At 37.0% G+C, this 26903-nt stretch overlaps 1 protein-coding gene and 1 non-coding gene across 4 annotated transcripts in view; both read left to right on the top strand.

The window, feature by feature from the left end:
• TNIP3 (TNFAIP3 interacting protein 3) overlaps positions 1-26903 on the top strand; it is a 95425-nt gene that overhangs the window by 17811 nt on the left and 50711 nt on the right. The window contains exon 1 of one of the 3 annotated variants that reach the window (XM_063809813.1): positions 9611-9817. The exons of 1 other annotated variant lie outside the window; for it this stretch is intronic. The gene's annotated coding sequence lies outside the window, so the exon portion shown is untranslated. Of the gene's footprint in view, positions 1-9610; positions 9818-17308; positions 17350-26903 lie in introns of those variants that run through there. One more of the 3 variants, XM_063809814.1, reaches the window with a different exon arrangement.
• Positions 16967-17072, top strand: LOC112209066 (U6 spliceosomal RNA). The gene has a single exon (XR_002943746.1). It is a non-coding gene; the product is annotated as a U6 spliceosomal RNA (small nuclear RNA).

The following is a 26903-nucleotide window of genomic DNA, read 5'->3' as shown; positions in this document are numbered from 1 at the left end:
AAGTACGTAGAATAGTTCTTGGCCTGCAGCAAACTTCAATAAATATTTGTTGAGTGAGTGAATAAAAGTCGCATAACTAAAATGATCAAAAAAACATCAATAAAATAATATAATTGATATTTATCTCTTCCTATTTGGAATAAAAAATAGAAGATCTTGAATCTTCTGTATTTGTTTAATGGAGCTTCAGAGGTACAAATATGTGTGATATTTGCCATAACTTTATTGGTCTGAATTTACAAGGCTAATCTGGAGCCTAATTATTTCCTCTGGGCTCACTGTTCCTTCTAGGAATAATGCTGCTTGCTTGAGTTCATTTAAGCATCCATTATACCCAGTGTGACATCTTTTTTCTGACCACAAATGCGTAGTTTTTTTCCCGCAACTCTCCATGCCAACTATGTGTCCAATAATTCAATTTGGTGTTGACACTACCAGAAGTTAGTACAGACCCCACATGTTAAGGCCTCAGTCCCACAAGACTGCCCACACTTCAGAGGCCAGTTATAAGTCCAGTGACCACCCATACTTCTGACCAACATGCTACAAATTCAGAGGTTACCACAACCCCGTCCTCAGATTTGGTAATTCATGAGAAGGACTCACAGAACTCAGGAAACACACGTTGCCAGTTTATTTTTAAGATACAACTCAGGAACAGCCAGATGAAAAGAATCCAAAGGGTGAGGCATGGGGATGCTGTCACACAGTGTCCTTGCCCTTAACAAACCTGCCATCTTCCCAGCACATCAATGTGTTACCAACCAGGAAGCTTTCCAAATCTCCTTGCTCAAGAGTATTTATATCCATACTGAACCCAGTAGACATAAATTTTTTAAAAGAGTATTTACATCCCAATGTCCAGCTCCCTCCCCTTCCTGGAGATTGGGGAGCTCCCTCCCCTTCCTGGAGATTGGGGAATGGGGCTGAAAGTTCTTACCTTCTAATCACAAATTTGATCTTTCTGGCGGCCCCACCCTGAAGCTCTCCATGGATTCCACCCTGACAGACTTCATTAGCATAACTTAGGTGTAGTCCAGAGGACTGTATAGTTAAAATAACAAGAGACAGTCATTCTTATCACTTAAGAAATTCCAAGGGTATCAGAAGCTCTGTGCCAGGAACCAGAGACAAAGAATGTATTTTTTATTATATCACACCCACTTGTAACAGCCCAATGGATTCTCCTTGCCTGTTACCTAGACAAAGCCAACTTATCAAGACAGAGGAATTGTAATAAAGAAAGGATTTATTTCAGGCATAGCCAGCTGAATGAGAGACCAGTTTTATTCTTACTCAAATCTGTCTCCCTGAAAATTCAGGGATCAGGGCTAAGGATAATTTGATGAGTAGGGGATTGGGACATGGGTAGTGCTGATTGGTTAGGTTGGAGATGAAATCATACGGATTTGAAGCTGCCCTCTTGTGCTGAGTCAGTTCCTGGGTGGGGGCCACAAGACCAGATGAATCAGTTTATTGATCTGGGTGGCTCCAGCCGACACATTGAGTTCAGGGTCTGTAAAATATCTCTTCTTGGGTTTTACAATAGTGATGTTACCCCTAGGAGCAACTGGGGAGATTTCGAATCTTGATGTCTCTGGCTGCATGACTCCTAAACCATAATTTCTAATTCTGTGGATAATTTATTAGTCCTATAGAGGCAGTCTGGTCCCCAGGTAGAAGGGGGTTTATTTTGGGAAAGGGTTGTATATTAGTTCATTTTCATGCTGCTGATAAAGACATACCTGAGATTGGGAAGAAAAAGAAGTTTAATTGGACTTACAGTTCCGCATGGCTGGAAAGGCCTCAGAATCATGGCAGGAGGCGAAAGGCACTTATTACATGGCGGTGGCAAGAGAAAATGAGGAAGATGAAAAAGCGGAAACCCCTGATAAAACCATCAGATTTCATGAGACGTATTTACTACCACAAGAGCAGTATGGGGGAAACCACCCCCATCATTCAAATTATCTCCCACTGGGTGGCTCCCATAACACATGGGAATTATGGGAGTACAATTCAAGATAAGATTTGGGTGGGGACACAGCCAAACCATATCAGGTTGTTATCATCTTTGTTTCAAAGTTAAACTATAAACTAAATTCTTCCCAAAGTTAGTTTGGCCTACATCCAGGAGTGAATAAAGTCAGCTTGGAGGTTAGAAGCAAGATGGAATCAGTTAGGTCAGATCTCTTTCACTGTCATAGTTTTCTCAGTTATAATTTTTGTAAAGGCAGTTTCAAATTTTTGGTCTCCTTGTCTAAATTGCTCTCCTCTGTGTGGCTGCCATGCCCCAAATCTGCAGGCTAATTGTTTTTATTAACTAATACCTTAAGTCAGTGTTAAAGTAGTTAAATAAAGCATTTAAACATCACTGAAATTATGAAATAATACAGAAAGTAAGATTTAAAGATATATAGCATCTGCATATAATTAATTGCCTAATCCATTAACATTTAACTATTATAAATCATTCATTGACATATCCTGGTTTCTATGAAACTTTAATAGATTTAAACTTAATGGAATTTTCTTGATTTTCTTGGGACTTGTTAGTTGCTCTTTTTAATTTAGAAGTTTCTGCTTTACAGCTGTCAATGCTTAATGTCTATTTTATGCTTTGAGTTAAAATATGTCATTGATCATTGTTTTTTACTGATCTTGAGGCTTTTTTTCTGTACTTTTGAACAATTCTCTGAATATTCAGGCTTCCTTCCTCTTCTTCAATTTCCAGTCGTTAACAACAGCAACAAATAAACAGCAAGCAAAACAAAACAAAACAAAGAACCCAAGATCACACGTACTATATTTTCACTAATATGATCTTCCATGACTTTTTTTTTCCAATGAAAACATTTTCCTCTACCTGATCACATTTTTTTGCCTTAGCTGTTTGCCCTTTGGAGTCTATATTTGAACTTATTTCTATTTTAAATTGAAAAGTTGACCTTTGAATTCATGTACAACTCCCATGAATTCAAAATTAGGTAGCTCTGTACCCTCAGGAGCTTAGTGCAAGAAATAAAACATGGCCGGGCTCAGTGGCTCACACCTGTAATCCTAGCACTTTGGGAGGCTGAGGCAAATGGATCCCTTGAGTCCAGGAGTTTCAGAGCAGCCTGTGCAACATAGTGAAACCCCATCTGTATTAAAAGACAAAAAAAGAAAAAATTAGCTGAGCATGGTGACATGCACCTGTAGTCCCAGCTGCTGTGGTCTCAGTTACTCAGGAGGCTGAGGTGGGAGGATCTCTTGAGTCTGGAAGGCTGAGGCTAGTGAGCTGTGATTGCACCACTACACTCCAGCCTGTGTGACAGAGGGAGACCTCAAAAAAGAAAAGAAAAGATAAAACACACACACACACACACACACACACAAAATATATACAAATGTAACATCTCAACACCTTTAAATACATTTATATTTTAAAAGTCAGAACAATAAATTTATGATAAAATTCATGTGAGCATAATGAATAATTTACAGATTATTTTTAAGGAACAAGTTGATTATCATCAAATTTAACTTAACCGAGGATCAGGGAATAACAGCTCCTTCCTAATTGTGTTAAGGTGAGGATTAAATGAGATAACGCATGCAAAGTGTTTAGCAAAAGGTTCATTTTGATTAAGACTTGTGTATTCATCTACCTAATCAACATGTCTACTTGAGAAGTCTAAAAGACGTCCCAAGTAAGAATCTCCTAAGACTAGTCTAAGTTTGCTCTTCTTTTGGTCTTCCCTGTCTGATATTGTTTGGCTATGTCTCCACCCAAATCTCATCTTGAATTGTAGTTCCCATAATTCCCAGGTGTTGTGGGAGGGATCCAGTGGGAGGTAATTGAATCATGGGAGTAGTTACCCCCATGCTGTTCTCATGATTTTGAGTGAGTTCTCAAGAGATCTGATGATTTTACAAGGGGACTTCCCCCTTTACTTGGCACTTCTCCTTCTTGCCATCCTGTGAAGAAGGTGCCTTTCTTCCCCTTTGCCTTCTGCCATGATTGTAAGTTTTCTGAGGCCTTTCCAGCCATGCAGAACTGTGAGTCAATTAAACCTCTTTCCTTTATAAATTACCCAGTCTCAGGTATTTCTTCATAGCAGCATGAGAACAGACTAATACACTGTCTCAGTAAAGGGCAACTTTATTATTTCCAGTTTCTTAACCTGAAAGAACTTGGAGGCATCCTTGAGCTTTTTCTCTCTTTCCCTTTTCCCTCCTACTGGCTAAATTCAAATTATGCCCAGAATCCCACCTTTTCTCTCCACATCCCTCACTACCATTCTGTCCAAACCACTAGCATCCCTAGCCTGCATAATTTCAAGAGCTTCTTAAACTGTCTCAGTACCTTTACCCATGCTTCCCTACAGGCTGTTCTAAACCCACCAACGAGAGTGATCTTTCCAAACTATGTCATATCATATCCCTCCTTTGCTGAAAACCCCCATTCACTCAGAGTAAAATGCAAAGTTTTTACAATGCCCACGAACCTCCTTGAGCTGGCTCCCTTTTACCTTTCTGGTGTAATCTGCTACAACCCCCCTTCTTACTCCCCCAACTCCAGCCATATTTTCCTTCTTGCTGTATGTTGGAAAAACCACACAAGCTCTAGCCTTAGAGATTTTGCACTGGCTACCTTTACAGGGAATGCTCTTTCCCCAATAAGCCACATGGCCCATACTACACCTCCTTCACTCCTTGCTCAATTGTCACCTTTCAATAAGTCCCACCTTTGATCACTCCATTTAAAATTGCAATTCCCATCTCCCCAGCTAACACCTCATAACCCTGATTCCACTTACATTGCTCTATATTTCTTCTATGACACCTATTACCTGTTAAAATGCTAACTAGACAAAGAACTACTACAAATGGGAAAGGGAAAAGACACCCATAATGAAAAATCAGTCAAGAACCAGAATGAACAATTACGGAAGAGAAAAGCAAATGAATAATGAACATACTGAAATATGATCAATATCACTGGTAATTAGGAAAATACAAATTAAAACAATGGAATTCTTTGGTTGGCAAAAATACCAATAACACCTAGGACTGACTTCAGTTGTAGGAAAATAAGAATTCTTACACATAGCTGATAGAAATGAAAATTATTGTAGCCAATTTAGAAAATAACCAAGAAGCACTATTAAAAGTTTTAATGTCCATACCCTTGGACCAAACAATCTAACATTGGTAAATCTATTCTATATAAATAAAATACTAGTATGTAAGAATATATCTAGACAGGTATTTCTATTGTGCATTGATTGTAGTGACATCAAGAGGAAAAAGTAATTAGAAACAACTTGCTATTCCATCATAGAGAAATGATTAAGTTGTGAACCCTGAAAATCTGAGACAGGTCTCAGTTAATTTAGAAAGTTTATTTTGCCAAGGTTGAGGATGCATGCCTTAGGAGGTCCTGATGACATGTGCCCAAGGTGGTCAGAGCACCGTTTGATTGTATACATTTTAGGAAGATATGAGACAACAATCAATATATGTAAGACAAACATTGGTTTGGTCTGAAAAAGGCAGGACAACTTGAAGTGGGTAGGGAGCTTCCAGGTCATAGGTAGATAAGAGGCAAATGGTTGCACTCTTTTGACTTTCTGATTAGCCTCTCCAAATGAGGCAATCAGATATGCATTTATCTCCATGAACAAAGGGGTGACTTTGAATAGATTGGGAAGCAGGTTTGCCCTAAGCAGTTTCCAGCTTGACTTTACCCTTTAGCTTCGAGATTTTGGGCCCTAGGATTTATTTTTCTTTCACAAAGTAAATTTGGCCCATTCATAATTTTCAAATATTATTTGGCTATTTAAAATAATTAGAGCAATATGTATGAACTGAAGGAATAGTCAGAGATTTTTTCATAAATGCAAAATAACCAAATAGCAGAGTTATATATAATACAATATTTGTTTTAATATTAAATATTTAATTTAAAAAATATATATATTTTAAAAAGAAAGAAAAATATTTTGTGTATTAGTATATATATATACACACATATATTGTATATATACTCTACTTATATTTGTATAAACACAGAGAAAATATGGAAGAATGATGTTAATACTAATTATCAGAGTAGAGTGGAACTGAAGGAAGCACAAGAACATTGTTAACTCTTTTGTGTTCTCTAATGTTTGCTTGTTAAAATGGGTGTATTTCTATAATGTAAAATATCCATTAAAAAATAAAACAGGCTACTATTTGAAAATACATGGTCCAATAACCTGATAAATAAGTTTATGTATTATATCAGATGACCTAAGTTGTTTTGAATGTTTTATTTTAATAGGTTTTTGGGGAACAGGTAGTGTTTGGTTATATGAGTAATTCTTCAATGGTGAATTCTGAGATTTTGGTGCACTATCACCCGGAAAGTGTACACTACCCAATGTATAGTCTTTTATCCCTCACCCCTGTCCCATTCTTTCCCCTGAGTCCCCAAAGTCCATTGTATCATTCTCATGCATTTGAGTTCTCATAGCTTAGCTCCCACTTGTGAGTGAGAACATATGATGTTTGTTTTTCCATTCTTGAGTTACTTCACTTAGAATAATGGTCTCTAATTCTATCCAGGCTGCTGCGAATGCCATTATTTTGTTTCTTTTTATGGCTGAATAGTATTTCATGGTATCTATCTATCTATCTATCTATCTATATCACATTTTCTTTATCCACTCATTGATTGATGGGCATTTGGGCTGGTTTCATATTTTTGCAGTTGTGACTTGTGCTGCTATAAACATGCTTCTACAAGTATCTTTTTCATATAATGACTTCCTTTCCTCTGGGTAGATATCCATTAGTAGGATTGCTGGATCAAATGGTAGATCTACTTTTAATTCTTTAAGGAATATTCACACTGTTTTCCATAGTGGTTGTAGTAGTTTACATTCCCAACAGCAGTGTAAAAGTGTTCCCTTTTCACCACATCCATGCCAACATCTATTATTTCTTGATTTTTTTGATTATGGCCATTCTTGTAGGAGTAAGGTGGTATTACATTTTGGTTTTGACTTGCATTTTCCTTATAATTAGTGAATTGAGCATTGTTTCATGTTTGCTGGTCATTTTTATATCTTCTTTTGGGAATTATCTATTCATGTCGTTAGCCCACTTTTTGATGGGGTTATCTGTTTTTTCTTGCTGATTTCTTTGAGTTCCTTGTAGATTCTGGATATTAGTCTTGTGTTTCATGTGTAGATTGTGAAGATTTTCTCCCACTCTGTGGGTTGTCTGTTTACTCTGCTGATTATTTCTTTTGCTGTGCAGAAGCTTTTTAGTTTAATTAAATCCCATCTATCTTGTTTTTGTTGCATTTGGTTTTGGGTTCTTGGTTATGAAGTCTTTACCTAAGCCAATGTCTAGAAAGGTTTTTCCAATGTTATCTTCCAGAATTTTTAGGGTTTCAGGTCTTCTATTTAAGTCTTTGATCCATCTTGAGTTGATTTTTGTATAAGGTGAGAGATGAGGATCCAGTTTCATTCTTCTACATGTGACTAGCCAATTATTCCAACACCATTTGTTGAATAGGGAGTCCTTTCCCCACTTTATGTTTGTGTTTGCATTGTCAAAGATCAGTTGGCTCTAAATATTTGGCCTTATTGCTGGGTTCTCTATTCTGTTCCCTTGGTCTATGTGCCTATTTTTATACCAGTACCATGCTGCTTTGTCAGGTCACTATGGCCTTATAGTGTAGTTTGAAATTGGGTATTGTGATGCCTCCAGATTCATTCTTTTTGTTTAGTTTTACTTTGGCTGTGTGGGCTCTTTTTTTGGTTCCATATGAATTTTAGGATTGTTTTTTCTAGTTCTGTGAAAAATGATGGTAGTATTTTGATTTGAATTGCACTGAATTTGTAGATTGCTTTTGGCAGTATGGTCATTTTCACAATATTGATTCTACCCATCCATGAGCATGGGATATGTTTCCATTTGTTTGTGAGATGACCTAGATTTTTATCTCAATGCTTCAAAATAATGTGACATTTAAAATAAATTATATGATTTCAATGTTGGAGTTTAGGCAGTTTCCTTAATTTACATATGAGGAAAATGTGATCCTCATGTACTGATACATAGCAGATTCTTGATATATAACTGTTGAATAAATGAATATGTGTGTATTAATTAATATACAAATGAATGAGCTAAGTAATTGCCCAAATCATAGCTAGTTGGTTAATCTAGAATACAACTCTTCTGATTCCAGGTCCAGGGTTCTTCCCATCATGACACAAGCCTGGGAGAACAACATGCAGACATGTATTGCATGAAGCTAGATAGGCTTAGCTAGAAAACTCTTACAAACATTCTAGCTCTAAATTTGCCTAAGGCAAAAATCATGATACTCATGCTGTAGAGCCATATTTATGTCTTCTTAGAAAACCTATTGTCTTTTATTTTGGGAGTTTTGTTTTATTTTGAGACATACAATATAATGCTTAAAAACTAATTTTAAACACATGAGATACAAAACAATGCCTAGTAACAAGATGTTCCACTCTGGACCCTGCTGCTCTGTAAGAAGCCAGCCATTGACCACACGCCATCTTGCATAGAACGTCCTTGTGGTTTCTGCAGTAAGCCCTCCTGTGGTCCTTCCAAGCACTAAATAAAGCATCAGTAGGGCCACTCAGTTGTCCCCTTTCATGGAACATTTGATTAGCATGTTTTCTGGACTTTCCTCATACCTCAAAACTTTCTTTCCTGCCCCCTACTCATCCAGACTCATCAGAAGCATCCATTTACATAGCTTAGAGTCCATTCATAAATTAATCATGGTTATTGCAGCCACCAAAGTTCCCCTTGACCTTCAACTCCTACTCTCTTCCCCAGCACACAGTTCCACTTTTGCTAATATTCAGAGTATCTTACCAAAAAGTGACCTTTACTTTCACTCTCACCAAGCAGATCCAAAAAGCCAGTTTCACTTTGTGACACTTCCCTCCGGGTTTATTTCTACCCATGATTAGTGATTTTCCAGTACAGTTTTGTTTGTTCTCTTAACAGAGCCTGAACAGAGGACTTGAAATGGCCAGCTGAGCTGGGGTTCCAGAAATCTGCTGGATAAAAAGGAACAAAAAGCTCTCTGAGGAAATTAAAACAAAAATAAACAACAACAAAGAATCTGTTGAAAAAAAGGTAGCCAAGGTGCCTGATTACTGGCAGTAACTCCAGGATCATTAAACCAATAGCTTTGGCATTAAGTGTTTGCAACAGTTCTCTTTGAACTAGATTGTTCTATCATAGGAAAAGACAGCAGTTTGTTGGTGGTTACTAAGAGCACCACAGGAGCCCACTGGTCAGGGTATGTGTGCTTGGGGGTCTCTATGAATCCAGAGACTGCCAGGGACCCCACAGCTGCCAACTGTCAAAGCTCTGCGTAAAGATGAAAAACGTTGCTCAGAAGTGTGGAAAACCCCCTCAGCCTGACAAATTCTAACTAGGTACAGTTTTGAGACATTGTGTCTAAATAAAGTCTACTGAGGGCCCTACTATAAAGTTTTTGAGAAATCTTGGACTGTAAATATTCCTCTTCTTAGTGGATTATGCAAAAAGGAATTTGTAATTTTGTAGCATCTCTGTCGAAACTCTTCTGCAGTTGTCTCGGTGAACCCATTGTTCAGCATTCTCAGGGGTGGTTGGTGTTACCTATTTGGGTGAGAACCAAGGCAAGAGGAAGCTCCTTTAGCATGTCTGTGCCCATCTAGGGGCAGTAAAGGAACCCAGTGAACGTGGTCACAGTGTTGCAACACACAAAAGAAAGAAATGCCAAATGCCATCTCAATATTGACAGGTAAGGGCTCTGCCTCTGACCGTGGTTTTTGAGGGGATGCAGTTCCCAGGACAATGCTAGCTTGTGTAGTGCCTTTGTGTAATTGAGAAAAAAGCACCCTTTCTTCTGGGCATATGCAGCCCCACACGAGGTGTCTTGGCTGGGCAAGTAGAGAATGGGCTGTATCCCAGCCTTCCCTCCTAAGCCATGTGCTGTTACACAGCAACCTACACAACCGTCCTCAGGTACCTACCCTGACAAGTTACCTACTCTGATGCCACTTGAAAAGATTAGGCTTCCTTGGTTTCCTTTCTTATCTGAGGGTACCAAAAGAATGATGCCTCTATTCTGGGCATTGTGAATTTGTGTTTACATGATCAGCTTTCTCTTCTCCAGGCCATTCTTCTCAGGCTGTTGAAGCTTGGCGCACACACTATTCTTAATTCCAGTGAAGAATAGAGGAATGTGGGAGATAAAGATCAATTCAGTGATAAGCTTAATTTCAGATCTCTCAGCTTGTCATGGGTTGAAATCTTTAATCAATGGTTCCCAGGCGTCACTTCCTCCTCCCATTCATTGATCCCTGCTCATAACCAGGGCCTTTGAAGACCTTGTTTTTCCTGCCCATCTACCTCTGCCAGAAAGGGGTATTTCTGGGCTAGAAACATAGTAATATTGCTTTCTTATAGACCTCATGTCCGACTTCTTTTAAGTGCAAACTGCTGTCTAAGTAACAACTAGCTTTATAGGATATCTTGAAGCTTAGTGTGCTGTAGATATTATCAGTATTTTGCTAACAGTTTCCCAGCTCTAGCATCCATCCCTTCTTGGTTCCCTGAAGTTGTATCGCCACCATTTCCATGAGTGTGTCCCAGGTTTCCCTAAATTTTCTGGTTTTGTTTTTTGTTTTGCTTTGTTTTTTGTTTCGAATTATCTATCCACTCTCTCTCCTTGCTCAATGCTTTCAGCTGGACCTGCCATGTCACATCTGAGTTTTCTCAAGTCCCTTTGTTTGTTTGGTTGGTTTTAGGATTTCACTAAACTTCCTCTTAATTGTTTACAACTTTGTGTCTCTGGCCATCCAAGAGGATCTATACCCTTTTCAAAGATCTCTTTTAAAGGTTTACATGTTAAAGGCAGTCTCTTTCTCATTATCCTCCCTAATTCTTCATTTTTATTTAAAAATTTTAAATACCTCAGAGCTATATGTATATTTTATGACAGCTCAGGCCATCATTACTTTGAAAGAACAGCTTGTTCTCATAATATATTCCATGATTTTGTTAACACTCTCTTTGAACTTATATTTTCCAGACACATAAACCAACTTTTAAAAATTTTGCCTTAAGGCAACCCATCTTCTTGATCAGTTGAGTTGGCCTTCACTAGATCTTTCAAGCCATATTTATTAAGGAACTTGAGGGTAAATTCACTATAAGTTTGTTTAGAGGCAAAATAATGCTATAGTTTTTGTTGTTTTTAACAGAAACCTTGAAATGTAAGCTCCATGAAAACAGGGATTTTTTTTCTGTTTTGTTCATTGACATAATATGCTCACCACTAAGAAATGCATCTGGCCCATAATAGGTGCTCAGTTGTTATTTGCCAAATGAATGATAAAATCTAGTCATTGAGAAATTTTGCACTGTAGCTCTGTGAGAATGATTTCATAAGCAAACAATCTAAATGCCTTGTAAACCTCTTTGCACCAGAAAGTTTATGCTATATATATCAAATCCATATGTTTTGGGTTATTTTCTTCTCTAAATGCAATTCTTTACAGTGAAGGTCATGTGCTACTTTTCAGCCTATTCCTATAAATTTGTGCATTTTCTCTGTAGCTTATTCCTTTTGCTTTAGCATTTTGGTTTGAAAAGTCCTAAAAATGTCATTGCTTACTTTCTCTTACAAGTAATTTCTAAAAAAAAACAAGAATGAAACTTCTCCTAGCCAAGGTCCTTAAGAAAGAACAAATATTTATACTCACTCAGAAACACATCTATTATCCACATCCTCTAGTTCTTTTCTAGGATCTACTTTTAAAAACATGATGAACATTTTCATAGTTACTCAATATTTAAAATTGCCTTTGCCTGTAATATCAGTGAATCTTTCACGTGTATTTATTCAGTCAAGCAAGATTCGTCATTACAGAAACTTTTCTTTCCATAGTGCAAAACACTTGAATAGTAGTGAATCTATACCATGACATTCCATTGCTCACTGATAAGGACTTTGACTTTCTTATATGGCTCTTCTTATTAACAAGAATAATACCAACAATCTTCATTTCTCTTTCATGGTGGCTAATGTATTTTGAGGAGGATTTCTAAATTTGCCCCCAAATTGCTTCAGAATTCTTGGGTAATTCCCAGTTTTTTGTTTATGTTTAGTTTTCCAGCTAGGTCTGGAATAGATTTACATGTTAAAGATAATCTCTTTCTCATTACTCTCTTCGATTCTTCATTTTTATTTTAAAAATTTAAATACTTCAAATGTGTATTTTAGCTTGAACTTAGGTGTTCTTTTTTTTTTTTTTTTGAGACAGAGTCTCGCTCTGTCACCCAGGCTGGAGTGCAGTGGCCTGATCTCGGCTTACTGCAATCTCTGCTCCGCCACCAAGCTCAAGCGATTCCCCTGCCTCAGCCTCCCAAGTAGCTGGGATTACAGGCGCCCGCCACCACGCCCAGCTAATTTTTGTATTTTTAGCAGAGAAGGTGTTTCACCATGTTGGCCAGACTGGTCTCGAACTCCTGACGTCAGGTGATCCACCCGCTTCAGCTTCCCGAAACGCTGGGATTATAGGCATGAGCTGCTGTGCCCGGCAGGATTTAGGTGTTCTTAAAGAGAGCATTCATGTAAGAACATCCAAAGTCTTTAACAGTAAAGCTAAACAACAAGTTTCTTAACTCTTAGCAGCCATCTGCTTGTAATTTATGAGTACAACTTTTATATTGCACTGATAAATAGCCCACTGCTTTCTAATTGATTTTTTTCCCATTTTTGATGTATTTAACACATTGTATTTTTTTAAGTTCATTAAGACTTTGAGTCAAGTCTATTTGTGTTTGTTCTTGAATGCTTTGAACTGAATTCTTATTCTACCCATGGTTCTTTGAGTAAAAGAAGGAGAATTTAATTTCTTATGTTTTTTTAATGACTGATAAAACACTAATCAGAAAAAATAAAATATAAAACACTATGTATCTGTAATCTCAATTTTAAAAATACGTATATAAATAGAAAGAAAATAGAAGCAAATCTATCATAATTTTATTTTAAATTTTCTATGTTGAAATTGTATTATTATAACAATTATTATAAAAACATTTATACAGAAGATTAAAGTACTTGCTTTTTCTATTTATTTATTTATTCAGCGTTTGTTGAGCCTTTGCTAAATATTTATAGTTATCTTTGGTATTAATGTATATTACTAAGCAATTGTTAATTTTTTTCATCTTCAAAGCTGTATATACTTTATATCTCAGGTAATTTGTAATTCCATTAAAAAAAATGTGACAAATTCTTTGGTTTTCCAAACTGGGAATTTCACATTTAATTGTTATGATTTCTATTACATAGTCAACCACACACAATTGCTTCCTATACCAATTGCAGAATTTTAGCTCTTTAGAGCCAAATATTATATTCGTTGATTTATTTTCTAACTTAAAAAAAACCCATACTTGTTACAGGAAAAAACTTATTAAAAAGACCTACCTCTACCATTATCACTAGTTGATCTGTCTTAATTCTTTACCTTTAGCAATTTACAAACACAGGTTTAAAATGGATTTTTATCACAATATTAGTTTTAGACACAAAAGCTATAAAAAGAAAGTATTGTGGACCTTGTCAATTTATTTCTGAGTACAGAAAATGGATCATTTATTCCTGAGTAAATGCAGTGGTTAAGAGCTCACCGTGAGCAAATTACTTAATCTCTGTGAGTCTCAGTTTCCTCAACTCTAAGAACAGGGAGACAGTTTCCACCTTAAAAGGGCCTTCTGAAGACTTAATAAAATCAAGAGTATGGTGTTTAATGCAGTGCCTGGCTCCATGAATCCTGCCATCACTGTGACTAGTCTGGGCAGGAGGTCTGTTTGTTTGTATGTATTTCTACAAGCATCAGCAACGTGAGTGTAAATGTCATTTATTTAGCAGAATGCTACTGTTTCCCATTCATCCTGTCATCACTCACAAAACCAGTTCACTTCACTCCCTGCTGGTCCTTGTTCTTACTACCGAATGCTATCAGCCCTGGTCAGTTTATTTCTGAAATGCCAGCTATAGTCAGACTTGCCATTGCTGCCAAGTAATCTAACTTACCGAGTTTTAGGAATTTGTCTTCTAGCCTTTGTATAGCTGCATTACTACAAACACTAGATTTGCTTTTATGTCAATCATATAAAGAGGATTATGAAGAACAACAAACAATTTTATTCCAAACAATTTTAATACAAATAACTTTTAATTTCCTGGTCTCTCACATTGTCATGACCCTTGTTAATTCCCATCTGAATTCGATTGTTTGACATGTTATAATAAACAAAGAGAACCCAATGTTTTTGATATTTCACCTGTGAAAAAATGGTCCACTCTCTATAATCAGAAATAAATAAACAAGGTCCATAATACTTGGGTTTTATAACTTTTCTAGCCAAAGGTAATGCTGTGATATAATTCCATTTTAATCCATGTGATGCTGTCTGATGTCAAGGCTCATACCACTGTTGTTTAAAGAATAATTTAAAAAATTCCCTTATATGCACATTTCTTCCTTCTATAATCCCATCTGAAATTATGAGCATATAGACAGTTGATTTTGAAGGTGTATGGGGGTTACTCAAAGACGTTTTTAAAAAATATTTATTGACTTAATGGAGAAGTTTTTTTTTTTTTTTTTTTTTTTGCTTTTTCACCCAGGCTGCACTGCAGTGAAGTGGCACAATCTTGGCTTACTGCAACCTCTGCTTCCGGGGTTCCAGCAATTCTCCTGCCTCAGCCTCCTGAGTAGCTGGGATTACAGCCACCTGCCACCATGCCAGGCTAATTTTTGTAATTTTAGTAGAGATAGGGTTTTGCCATGTTGACCAGGCTGGTCTCGAACTCCTGACCTCAGGTGATCCACCCACGTTGGCCTCCCAGAGTGCTAGTATTACAGGCGTGAGCCACTCTACCCTGCTGAGAAGAAGTCTGTGTGTGTGTACGTTTTTTTTTTTCTATTGTTCATGGATATTAGCACTCACTCATATTTCCAAAAGCAAGTTTCTATAATCTGAGGATTCCAACAGAGCCTATTTGTTTATTATGAGAAGTCCACAGGGAGGTGAAATGCCAGCCATTAAATAGAGCAAAGATGAAGACACTCAAGGTTTAGGGGTTTTGTTTATTTTGTGTTTTTTACTATTTGAACTTTAAATATTATGATGGGAGTATTTCATTTCATTTTCTAGAATCCTTGGGCTAGAATACGCCATCACAGTAATATGATGCACACAAATGCTCTTCCTCCACATCCTTTTAGAAAAACAAAACAAAAACTAAATCATCTTAGTTGCTTTGGTTTGCACTAATTTCGTAAACCCCAAGAAAGATTTATTGGTCTGCATCTTAGTTCCTGCTACATAATGAAATGCTAATTTCATTTTTATAAAATAATTTCTACATTGAGCAAAAGATAATTTTAAGATCAAATCAGATCTTATCTTTTAGGTTTAATATTTTAATTGCTTTTTTGCACTTATAAAATAATTTTAAACTTATCAAAAAATTTTTAAGAAGTGCACAAAAATATTTTTTTCCTCAGCCATTTGGAAATAAGTTACCACTGAAAGTTTAAAGTCTGCTTTGTGAGAAAGAAAAAAATTTTAAAAAGGTACCACTGGATGATTTAGTATGCATATCCTTAAACAAGGATATACCACAAGATAACCATCAAAATCAGAAAATGAACATCGATACACTACTACATCTAATCCTCAAACTCCATTCAGGTTTTGCCAATTATCCTATTAATATCCTTTGCATAAAAAAGGCTCCAATCCAGGATCTTACATTACATTTAGTTTTCATAAATTTTATTCTCTTACAATCTGGGTCAGTTTCTCAGTCTTGGCTTAACTTTCATGACCTGACACTCTGGAATATTATAGGCTTGATATTCTGTAGAATGTCTCTCAATTTTCTTTTGGCTAATGTTTCCTTGTAATTAGATTCAGGTTGTATAATCTTGGCAAGAATATTACAGATGTGAAACTTTTTTTATGCATCTTGTCATATGATCATAGTTTGGATTTTTCTCATTACAGGTGATTTTAACCTTGATCATTTGATTAAAGTGGTACCTGCCAAGATTCCCCAATGTAGCGTTATTCTTTTACATTTCCCCTAGTATTCATTACATACTTGGTGGTAGGAGTATGAAATTATGTAAAGATCCCATTTCTTATCAAATTTTCAGCCACCAGTCTTAGCATCTATTGATACTTCTTACTGAGATTATTACTATGACGGCTGTCAAATAATGATTTTCTAATGGGATAATGTTCTCTACACTTATCAGTAGGCATTCTAATGTAAAGAAAAGCCTTTTCTTATCCCCACTTATGTTTATTTTAACATTTGCATCAGTATAGGTTAGTAATTCCTACTTTATTTGATGAATTCTAATGTATTCTTATTATTACATATTTTGATATTGAAAGTATGCCATATTGGATCAATTCTTTGAATCCTGCCTAATTTCTGGCACGAAAAGAAATTCCAGGCTCATCAATTTCACATCCATATGAAGATCACAGAAGAAGAGAATGAATATGAATTATTGCAATTTTTTATAAAAATGAGCTTACATATGACAACATAATGTCTCTTCTCATCTCTGATAGCATGTCCCAATCTTTTTGCATAGCTGATAAAGCAGAAGCCACTTTTTGTCATACCCCTTGCATTAGTTTTGTTAGAGATGATACGAAATATTCTGAATCAAATCATGATCTGTTGTTATTATGTATAGGGTAATTCTACATATATATAAAATGAGAACTGTTTCTGAAAAGCTTCTACAGAGCATATACGAGGAAAGTTATTGGATGTAAGTCTATTATATAAATGTCCAACAATGATTGCAACTTAAAAACCAGCTTTATTAAGGAATAAATAATTGTGCTCACTTCAGCAGCACATATACTAAAATTGGAAGAATACAGAGGCAATTAGCACGGCCTACATGAAAGGATGCAATGCAATTTGTGAAGCATTACATATTTTTTAAAAAGTTTTAACATAAATGAGACAAAGGAAATGAGTTATAATTATTACTCACATGTACACCACAAATTCTCTACACCCATACCCCTTCTCCGGAACTCAAAATTCAAAATGAAAACCTTGGGGAAAAGCGCCAGCAATCTCAGAAACTATTTTCGACCTGAACTGAGTGCAGAGTGCCCTCTAGAGGCATCATTAAATCAATGCAATTTTTCCAACGGCAGAGGAACTGTTTAAAGCTCGATAGAAGCTTTTCAGAAGCAGTTCTCGTCAAATAGGTAGGATTACCCTACACATAATAACAACTGATCATGATTTGTTTCAGCGTATTTTGTAGCATCTCAAACAAAACTAATGCAAAGGATCTGACAAAAAGTGGCTTGCGCTTTATCAGCTACACGAAAGGACTGGGAACGTGCCATCAGAGATGAGAAGGGACGTTAACGCTGTCCTATGACATTTTGTAAGCTGTTACGACGTCTTCTAAATATTTCACGCAGAAAGAATGTCTTCAATAATTTATTCCATTATTTCTTAACATTCCTTAACACCCACAGACAGTTCAGGCGTCGACTGAGATTGGCAAACTGCTTCAGCGGTCAGACTTGGCTCGGCATCTCTTGTGTGTATGCACACGAGCTTAAAAGACTCTGGTGAGGTAGAATCAAGACTTGTAATCATGTCTTGAAAGGAAATTCCAATATAGATGTGAAAAAAATTCACATTTAAACTGTTGTTTCAAATAATTGTTATTAAATGATTAAACAGAAAGGTAATGCATTTCTATTATAAAATTTTTAGACAGCTCTTAAATATATGGTATCTAAATAACTTAATATGCCAGATATACTCATAAAAATTATGTCTTTATCACCACCTTTGTCATAATTTCCAAAGATTTGAATAAAATTATTTTTATCAATGGCTGTGTCTTAAAGAAAAAGGTCCTTTCAAATATTTGTCCCAATGAAACTCAGCCTTAACAATATTGGTTTGAGTTGAGAGAATAATTTTAAGATAGTAGTGTTTTGTTATATGATAATAATCTTCACTTAAATACATAGTTAATAAATAACAATGAGATACTAGGGAAAATTATTAGACATGACTCAAAATTTAGTCTTCTCATATTCCTAGAGAATGTCACAACTTGGAACTGTACCTGTCTAAAATTCAGGTAGCAATTTGAGAGAAACATTTTGATAAGTTAAAGGACAACTATAGTTGACACAGGATGTGGTTACATGAGGTGAATGTATCAGACATAACTTATATACTCTACTTCATTTTGCAACATAGACGCAACTGTAAAATACATCATTTAAATGTTCTTGTTGAAATGCCTATTTCCAAGAAAACTAACAATAAAATACATAATTTTTCTGTGCATGTGTAGCTAGGTTAACTTTGTTCTCTTCCAGGTGTTTATCAATAAACCCATCTGAGTGTATTTCTACTGTAGAACAATGGTGCAAAAGCATTAACAGGTGATACAAATGTTAGATCAAGTGCCAAGTTTTTCTTCACCAAAATATAGGGGCTCAGCCTTGTTCATAAAGTTGATTAGGAGCCAATGTTTCCTATTCTCTAAATCTTTGATTGTGCATTCCTTATAGTCTCCGCTTCTTCACGAAAATAGAATTTCAAATAAATAAAAATAACCTTAATGATAGCATGCCATACTAAAATAACAACAACAACAACAACAAAAACAAGGAAGCTTCCCTCTGTTGACCCAAAATGCTATTAAGCTATGTTCTTCCTGTGTCCCTGTCAGAGGGTAAATTTTGTGTAATTTTCAACTTTGGAATAAACGGTAGTGAGAGTAACAGTGTTTGACCCTCTTCTTAGTTTTGTCCTTTTTCTCTACTAGGGTCCTGGCTCCCTGGGTAGAAGATCACATCTTAGCATAACTTGGTCTTCCAGGCTTACCTTACCCATGAAATCTAATGTGACATCATTTTTCTTTGAGCTTTTATGAAGAAACTCTCTGAGAGTTTGTTCGGGGAGTATTGAGCTCAACACTTACCTTCGGTTAAGGTTCTACCGTTATTCATATTTATTTCGAGTATTGGCCTGACTATGGCTTTAATTCCAGGGAACTTGAAAAGGAATTCTGAACTCCAGTATACCTCCAGATCCCTGCTCACTGACATTGACATTCTATGGCTTGTAGCAGACAGGTGTGTCCCCTGTTACGCAACTCAACTGTTAAGCCTTTGTCAGCCCCTTTTCCCAGAATAGGATTTACTGAGGTTGAGAAGGAAAGACATAATATGGAAAACTTAGATAGAGTGCATCTGAAGAAGACAGGAGACCAACTTGCACAGGACTTTTTAATGGGAGCTTCTCTTCTTCCAATTCAGATCTAGTTATTCTTGTCAATTTACTCTCTTGTCAAATACTTAATAAGTATATGAGGCTCTGAAAAATACAATGATTAGGCTCTGTGAGGTTGTGAAAAATACAGTGATTAGCAGGCTAAACCTGTCTCTGCCTTCATGAAGTTTATAATCCAAAGGATACTAAATATGAGTAAACATGCCAGGCAAAAAGGCCAAGATATGCATGTATCAGAATATCTTTTGTTAAAGCACTGTGTTTTCAAAAGCTCTATATTCTGTTTTAATCTGTCACTCTGTTTTGTGAATGAGATTGTTTAACCCATGCAGACCAGTCCCAAGAAGAAGGCCAAACCTATGTCAGCAGGATGCCTGTAGGAGGATGTGGTTTCTACACAACTCTGTTCACTCCTAACCTCTCACTGGGTCTAGCACCAGCAGCTGCAGCCGCACTCTATCTCTGCCCCAAACTGGCTCCTCTGCCTGCACGGTCCTCCTGGGCACAGCCACAAGAGGTTTGGATCAAGTTTGTGGCATCAGTATAGTGAGCTGGCACATCACAAAAGCAGGGAGGAAATAAACAGGGAGCTAGCCAAGAATGCAGATTGAGGGCAATAACAGAGCCCAGGTTTATAAGAAACATTCCCCACCCTATTCTCTGGGCTTTCATTTCAGACATGCAAATACAATTCTTCGATATCTATTTAAATTTTTAAACCACATAGCCTTGGGTAAAACTTTAGAAATGTTCCTTCTTGTCCGAGGAAAATGTTACTTTCAAAATTCTCTCAGCAAACCCTCTCTCTTCTACTACACTCTTAAGCCACAACTGTTAATATTTCCAATTACTCAAGTAATTAAGACACCTGAACTCAGTCATCTAAAACACACATACACAGAGTAATTTATGAGTCACTTGTTTCTTCCCAAAATCACCAGGAGCATACTTAGAGTAAATCATAATAACAAAAACTAAAACCTAAAAATTGCTGCTTGATTAGCATCTTTTACACAACACTTCTCATTCTGGGTCACCCAGATTCCTGATGTTTGAACATCTGGAAGCATTTCCATTATAGAAGAATCTACTGTCAATTCTTCCTTTTCTCATATTTGAAGATGAGCTTTGTTCTCCAGGGTCTTTCCTGAAAATAATGGTTTATGACATAAGATCAAAGCAGAAAATGTGACCTTGGCAATGGACTGGGAAGAAATGTGGCATTTGAGGTAGGCGAGTGTGTGGAGGAAGAAAGAACACTAACATCCTAAATTCTTATTCTGGCTTTGCTATCACTTAGCCCCACTGAGCCTCATTTCTTTGTTATGTTAATGCGGGAGGTCAATTAAATGATTTTTCAAGTTATTTCTAAGACTGTGGTTATGTGTTTTTCCTATTGAATGGAATTATTTTCCTCTAGAATTTACACTACTTGCCAATACTAATGAGGCAACCGTACCATGTAACCATAAAAACCAAGTCTGGTGGTTTGGGGTTGCATGCTCACCAGGCATCATTAGTGTCAACTCGAAATTCAATGGTCTTAAAGTACTGATATCCAGGGGTGTTAATGTATAATTTACAAAAAGTTAAAAACATGATGTTCATGCAAACAAAATGAACCCATGTCCAAGGTTTTATTCAATGTATTAATTAATGAGGTATCCTGAAACATGAGACAGCTCATTTCAGGAGCATTTGAGGAGCTGGGTATTCATAAACAATTTAATGGAGAAGTGTTAGAATAGGATGATTAGATACAAAACTGCCATTCAAGGCAGTAAACCATAACCTTTTGGATTATCTTCTCTACCAGATAGGATTCTACAAGTTTAGAATCCTATTGATTTAGGTTCTAATCAACTAGTAAAATTTAAACAAACTTTAGATGAGCTCATTAAACAATGACATTCAACAACATATTGGACCCTTTAGATAATTTTTTGGAGACTTCTGTACTGGAGACCTTTGAACAAGTAACAAAAATATGAGGGCTCCAAACGCCTGAAAATCATTGATCTCTTCCTGTGTCCTCTCTGGCTGCTCACAGAGATTACAGGGCAGATTGTTATTTCCCAATGTTAGTCTGGGAAAAACAGTTCACAATAATATATAACTTAGGGGAGAGTTTTTTTTTTAAGTTTCATTGTCAAATTGGTGAAACCTACTATCCTACTGATAAAATCTAATTCATATTAATATCATTTCTATTTAATTTCTATGTTGATTTATTCTTGTGAGTGAAGGGCAGGAAGGAAGGAGATTTCTGTCCATGTAGGTTTAAAATAAGCTGTGAAGAAGCCAAGACCCGACAGGTATTTACTGAGCTTCATTTATTTCTGTCACTCTCACCTCAAATTCTTAGCCTAATAATATTGCCTCCATAATTCTCTGTTCATTTATAATTTAGTCAAGAGGCCCCCTTAAATCAAGATTTTAGTAATAGTATTTGGTTCAAAGAGTCATTTCTGAATTTTTATAATTCCTGGATGGTTAAAAAAAAGGAAAGAAAGAAAATGTAGTAAAAGTGTACTCTTAGACAAAAAACAGTAGTCACATGTGAAAGTAACTAAAGTTGGGTCAGGGCTTTTAAGCTTTTGAGAGCTCCAGAACTTGCTAGGGACCCTATCTTCAGGAAGAGATGATAAACACATAGCACACATATTATTTTGTATTTAATTTGATTGAATCCCATCCATAGACTTTAGTCAAAAATATAAAAGATAGACCTGATCCCTATATCTTATCTCCCAAGCCTCTCTGAACATCTGACTTTACAAATCAGCTACATTTCAGTTGGAGGGACCTATAGGTGTTTTCTTTAGAACTAGAGCAGAAATGCCTGTCAAAATGGAAAACCTAAAACAAATTCTTTGGAAATAACATAGCCCTCCGTGGTCCTTCTTTATTAACAATGGCTGAGGTCACTAAGATCCCAGATGTAGAGTAAAAAGTCACAAGCTTCAGCATGAAATCTTACCCTGCTCTTCATGAGTCAAGTGACCTGGGAGAAGGTGTCTAGCCTCACTGCTTAGCCTCACTGATGCTCAAGCTTCCTATCTGAAAAATATGTATGAGTAAGAGGTAGGGCCCAGAGCAGAGATCATTGGAGCCATAACTCTCAATCAGTTGAGCAGATTGTTGGAACAGATCCCAAGGTGGGAACAACTGTGTACCCACAGAACTAATGCAAGGGTTATATAGGATCTGTTCTATTGGTGTTTAAAAGCTTGGTAGGGTGTTTTTTTTGTTTGTTTGTTTTACCCTCAGGTCATAGTGTTGTATTAAGAGCACAACACTGTTGGATGCAATTATTAAGTGATCTCAAGAAAAAAGGAGGATTTTTCAACTTTAACTAATTCTGCCTCTCAATTATCAGAATGTTGAGCTTTATAGGAAAAAATGAACTTTGATAAGCACTTTCTTCTGTGAAATAAATCTAGGTCAAATCGAAATTTATGAAACATAATGAATTTCACTAATTCAAAAGAGAATGTAAAATATTTTCATGTACAAATTCCTACATTAATTAAAGAATAATCTAAAAGGTTTCCTAAGAATGTTATAAAGCCCAAGTAGGTGACATAATTCTGATTTATTTGAGGTGTGACTGAACTTCTTGAGAATATTTTGAACCCAATGAACATTTTTTGTGCTTTTCTTTTCTTTATGGTGGTATACTAAATTTATGGCTCCTACTTTCCAAACTTGTTTGTTAGAATGTTTGGTAACTATTCCAGACCCTCAGAATAATAACAATAGTATCGATCACTGAGCATCTGTGGCATGCCTGGCACTGTGCTAAGCATTGTACATATGGCATCACTAATCCTACTGTCAGCCTCACAGCATTACATTGTTTTCCTCCGTTTACAAAACAGGCCAAAAAGGTTCATAGAAGCCAAAGGACTTACACTAGGTCCCACTGTTATGTTCAACTCTAAGAGCGTGTTGATTTTCTACTGCATCACAATGCTTCTTTCAGAGGGTTCATATGCAAGTTCTGAGGCATATTCATTATAGTGACAGTGACAATGTCAATCATATTGGCAATGAGAAAAGACAGTGAGTGCAAGTCCTTACTGTGCTACAATCCCTGGAGCTCCACCCCTCCTGTGTCCTTTCAGTTCCCAGCTGGATTTCTGAGTGCTCAAAACGTATCCCTCCCACAGTGGTCAACACTGACGCCCACTCTCTCCACAGGTGTGACCAAAACCCCCCACGTCTGGTCACCACCATATGGTTCTCTTTTTCTTTGCTGCCACTTCTCCTCTTTCTGTAGTGGCTGAAGTTAGTGAAGCTGTAGTCACCACGCTCAATCTCACTGTGCGCCAAGCCCAGAAAACCACTATCCTCATGAGGGCCCGTCCCTCTTTGGTTGTGGTCCTGAGGGACGTGTGCTGAACCAGGCTCACGTGAGAGGACGCAGGGCCCCAGCTCTGAGGCTGATCCTTCACCACTCTGTCCAAATGAAGAGGGAACAGTAACTGCTGGCTTCTAACATGCTTGCCACTGAAGTTGAAACAATTTTAACAGTGATGACTGCATGTGATTATTTCTGCGAAAAGTCAGTACCTTGCAATAATGGATACTCAATTGTTGTTTAATGTCAAAGAACACATATAGTACAAGTAAAAAAGAACAAGGCAGCCATGAGGGCAATACCAGCTGAGCTTGAGTGTCCATTCTGAAGCTGCTGCTAGTGTTTCCTTGCTTACTGATTTGTGTTTCCACTTTATCAGTCCTATGAGTTTGAGTTTATTTACATACATTTTAGGTAAGCACTTAATTTATTGGTTAGATTTGAGTTAATAATTAGGTATTTTGAGTTAAATCTCTTCCTGGAGTCATATTTATTCAATAACAAATCCTTATTGACGTCTTACTGTGTGCTAAGAGACTGAGCAGTGAATAAACACAGACAAAGGCCTTTCCTCTTTCCTGGGATATAGATGGGGCAAGGGAGGAGAAAAGTAAACAAATAAGAAATCAAAATAATAAAAAATTCAAAGAAGAAAATAAAACAGAATTAAGGGACAATAGTGATGGGGCTCAGAAATCTAGTTCAGATAGGTTAGTCAGCAGAGGCTTTCGCCATAAAGTGACATTTAAGCCAGCACTGAATGAAGTGGGACAGCAAGTTTTGCAGAGGAAGAGCAAACACCAAGGCCTGGAGTGGGAACTGCTTGGCATGTTCCATAAAGTTTGACGATGCAAACGTGTCTGGAAGAAAAAGAGCATGAAGGAAGAGAGTAGAAGGTGAGATTAGAAAGATAGCAAGAAAACGAGATCATTTGAGGACTTGTAGATCGTGATGAGTTTTATCTCCAAATGATCCTGCCTGGGATTGAAGTGGCTCAGTAACTTTTCTGTCACAGAGGGATGTAGGACCAGAAAGTCTTGTGACATCTTGGCAGGCAAGTCTGCTTCAGAATAGGTCCAAAAGCTGCCTCAAGAGCTTAACATTTAGACAAGTCCAATTCTGTTGCTACTTGGGAATCTAATTAACCTGAAGGATTTAAGGCAGTTACTAAACAAATTTTGTGACTTTCCTCCTCACAGGTTTGTGGAAAAAACCTGAAGATAGGTCCAAACTCATTGTTATGCATATGCAACCTTTTGCACCATGAAGGATTTACCGTAGGCCCAGTAGCCCATATTTTACAATGGGATCATAAATGGCACATGATGTACAGATATTTCACAGCCTGAAAGAAACAATATAAATATGAAAGTCAAGGTGCATATATAGGGATTTTTTATTATAGATAACAGAAACCAAGCAAAGCTAGCTTTAAAAATAATGAGAGAGAATTCATTATAATGACATGGAGTGTTTCACAGAATCTAAAAGTTGGAAGGTAGTCAGGCCTTAGAAGGGGCTGATTCTAAACCAGAAAATTGTCAGGACTCTCTCCATCTCTCAGCTCCGCATTTGTCTACCCATATGCTTCATTCTCAGCTCGCTCCAGACACAGAGGAGAATCCCACTGGCCAAACTGGGATCAGTTGTTTACTCTTGGTCCAATCAGTTATAACCAAAAGGCAAGTTCAAGTCATATCAATGGAAACATGGCTGTCAGAGCCTACTCCTGTGAGCTACTCTCAACAAGGGTGGTGGATTGAGCAGACAACCCTAGCAACCTCTGCCATACAGGCATTTGATTAGGCCATTCATCTGGTTATTTATTTTATTTGGAGACAACTTTGAGAAGTACTCCTGCAAGAACTCCTCCCTCAATCCAAGAGGTTATTTTCAGGGGGTGAGATATGATGAGGCAGGCAAAAAAATATACATATATAGAGAGAGAGAAAAAAAAATCACACAATTAATGCATTTTTCCTTGTGAGTTGCTTTTAATGAGATAATTTCTCCATTATGCCAACATCATATAAAGCAGTAGTCCCCAACCTTTTTGGCACCAGGCACTGGTTTCATGGAAGACAGTTTTTCGATGGACTGGGGCAGGGGGTAGGATGATTTCAAGCACATTACATTGATTGTGCACTGTATTGGTATTATTATTATATTGTAATATATAATGAAATAATTACATAACTCACCATAATGTAGAATCAATGGGAGCCCTGAGCTTGTTTTTCTGCAACTAGATGGTCCCATCTGGGGGTGATGGGAAACAGTGACAGATCATCAGGCGTTAGATTCTCATAAGGAGCAGGCAGCCTAGATCCCTCACATGTGCAGTTCACAATAAGGTTCTCACAACCTAGACCCCTCACATGTGCAGTTCGCAATAGGATTTGCGCTCCTATGAGAATCTAATGCCACTGCTGGTTTGACAGGAGGTGGAGCTCAGGGAGTAATGTGAGCCATGGGGAGGGGCTGTAAATACAGATAAAGCTTCGCTCACTTGCCTGCCTCTCACTTCCTGCTGTGTGGCCCTAACAGGCCAGACTGGCAGTGGGGGTTGGGGACCCCTGGTATAAAGGAAAAATAAAAATTTGATTTGAGTAGGAAGCTCTGGTTTAATTTTGGCATTATCAGCTAATGGCCATGTGACTATGAGCAACTCCCTCTGGGAAGCAGCTGGACTAGATTCTCCTAAGGGGGCTTCCAGATACTCTTCAGCTGTAATATATTATTTCCATTTGGTGGCAAGTAGCTGCTTAGGGATTTGTTTTCAGGTTAATTGAAGACATACAGCAAAAATGGTTGAGACAGACTGCAGAATTCTACAGGTCTGAGTTTGATCTTGGCCCTGCCGATGTTTCAGTTTGACTTCACTTAAGTTAGTAAATTAGTTAACTTCCTAAACTCAAGTTTACTTACCTGTCTAATGCCTGGGACAGTGACTACTTTAATAGGTTGCTGTGCACATTGAATAAGAAAATGCGTGAAAGAACCTGGCTCACCGTGAGTGTTCGATTCAATTCTTGCCATTGTTCTCAGACTGAAAATTCCTAAACTTGTCCGTATCTTCCTTTGTAAGTGAAAATTAAACTCTAATGCTCTTTCAAAGTGCTTTCATGG

This window comes from Pan troglodytes, chromosome 3 (genome assembly GCF_028858775.2).
Source record: "Pan troglodytes isolate AG18354 chromosome 3, NHGRI_mPanTro3-v2.0_pri, whole genome shotgun sequence".
Lineage (NCBI taxonomy): Eukaryota > Metazoa > Chordata > Mammalia > Primates > Hominidae > Pan > Pan troglodytes.
Note: the sequence above shows the minus strand (reverse complement) of the source record. Positions and strands in the feature narration are given on the sequence as shown.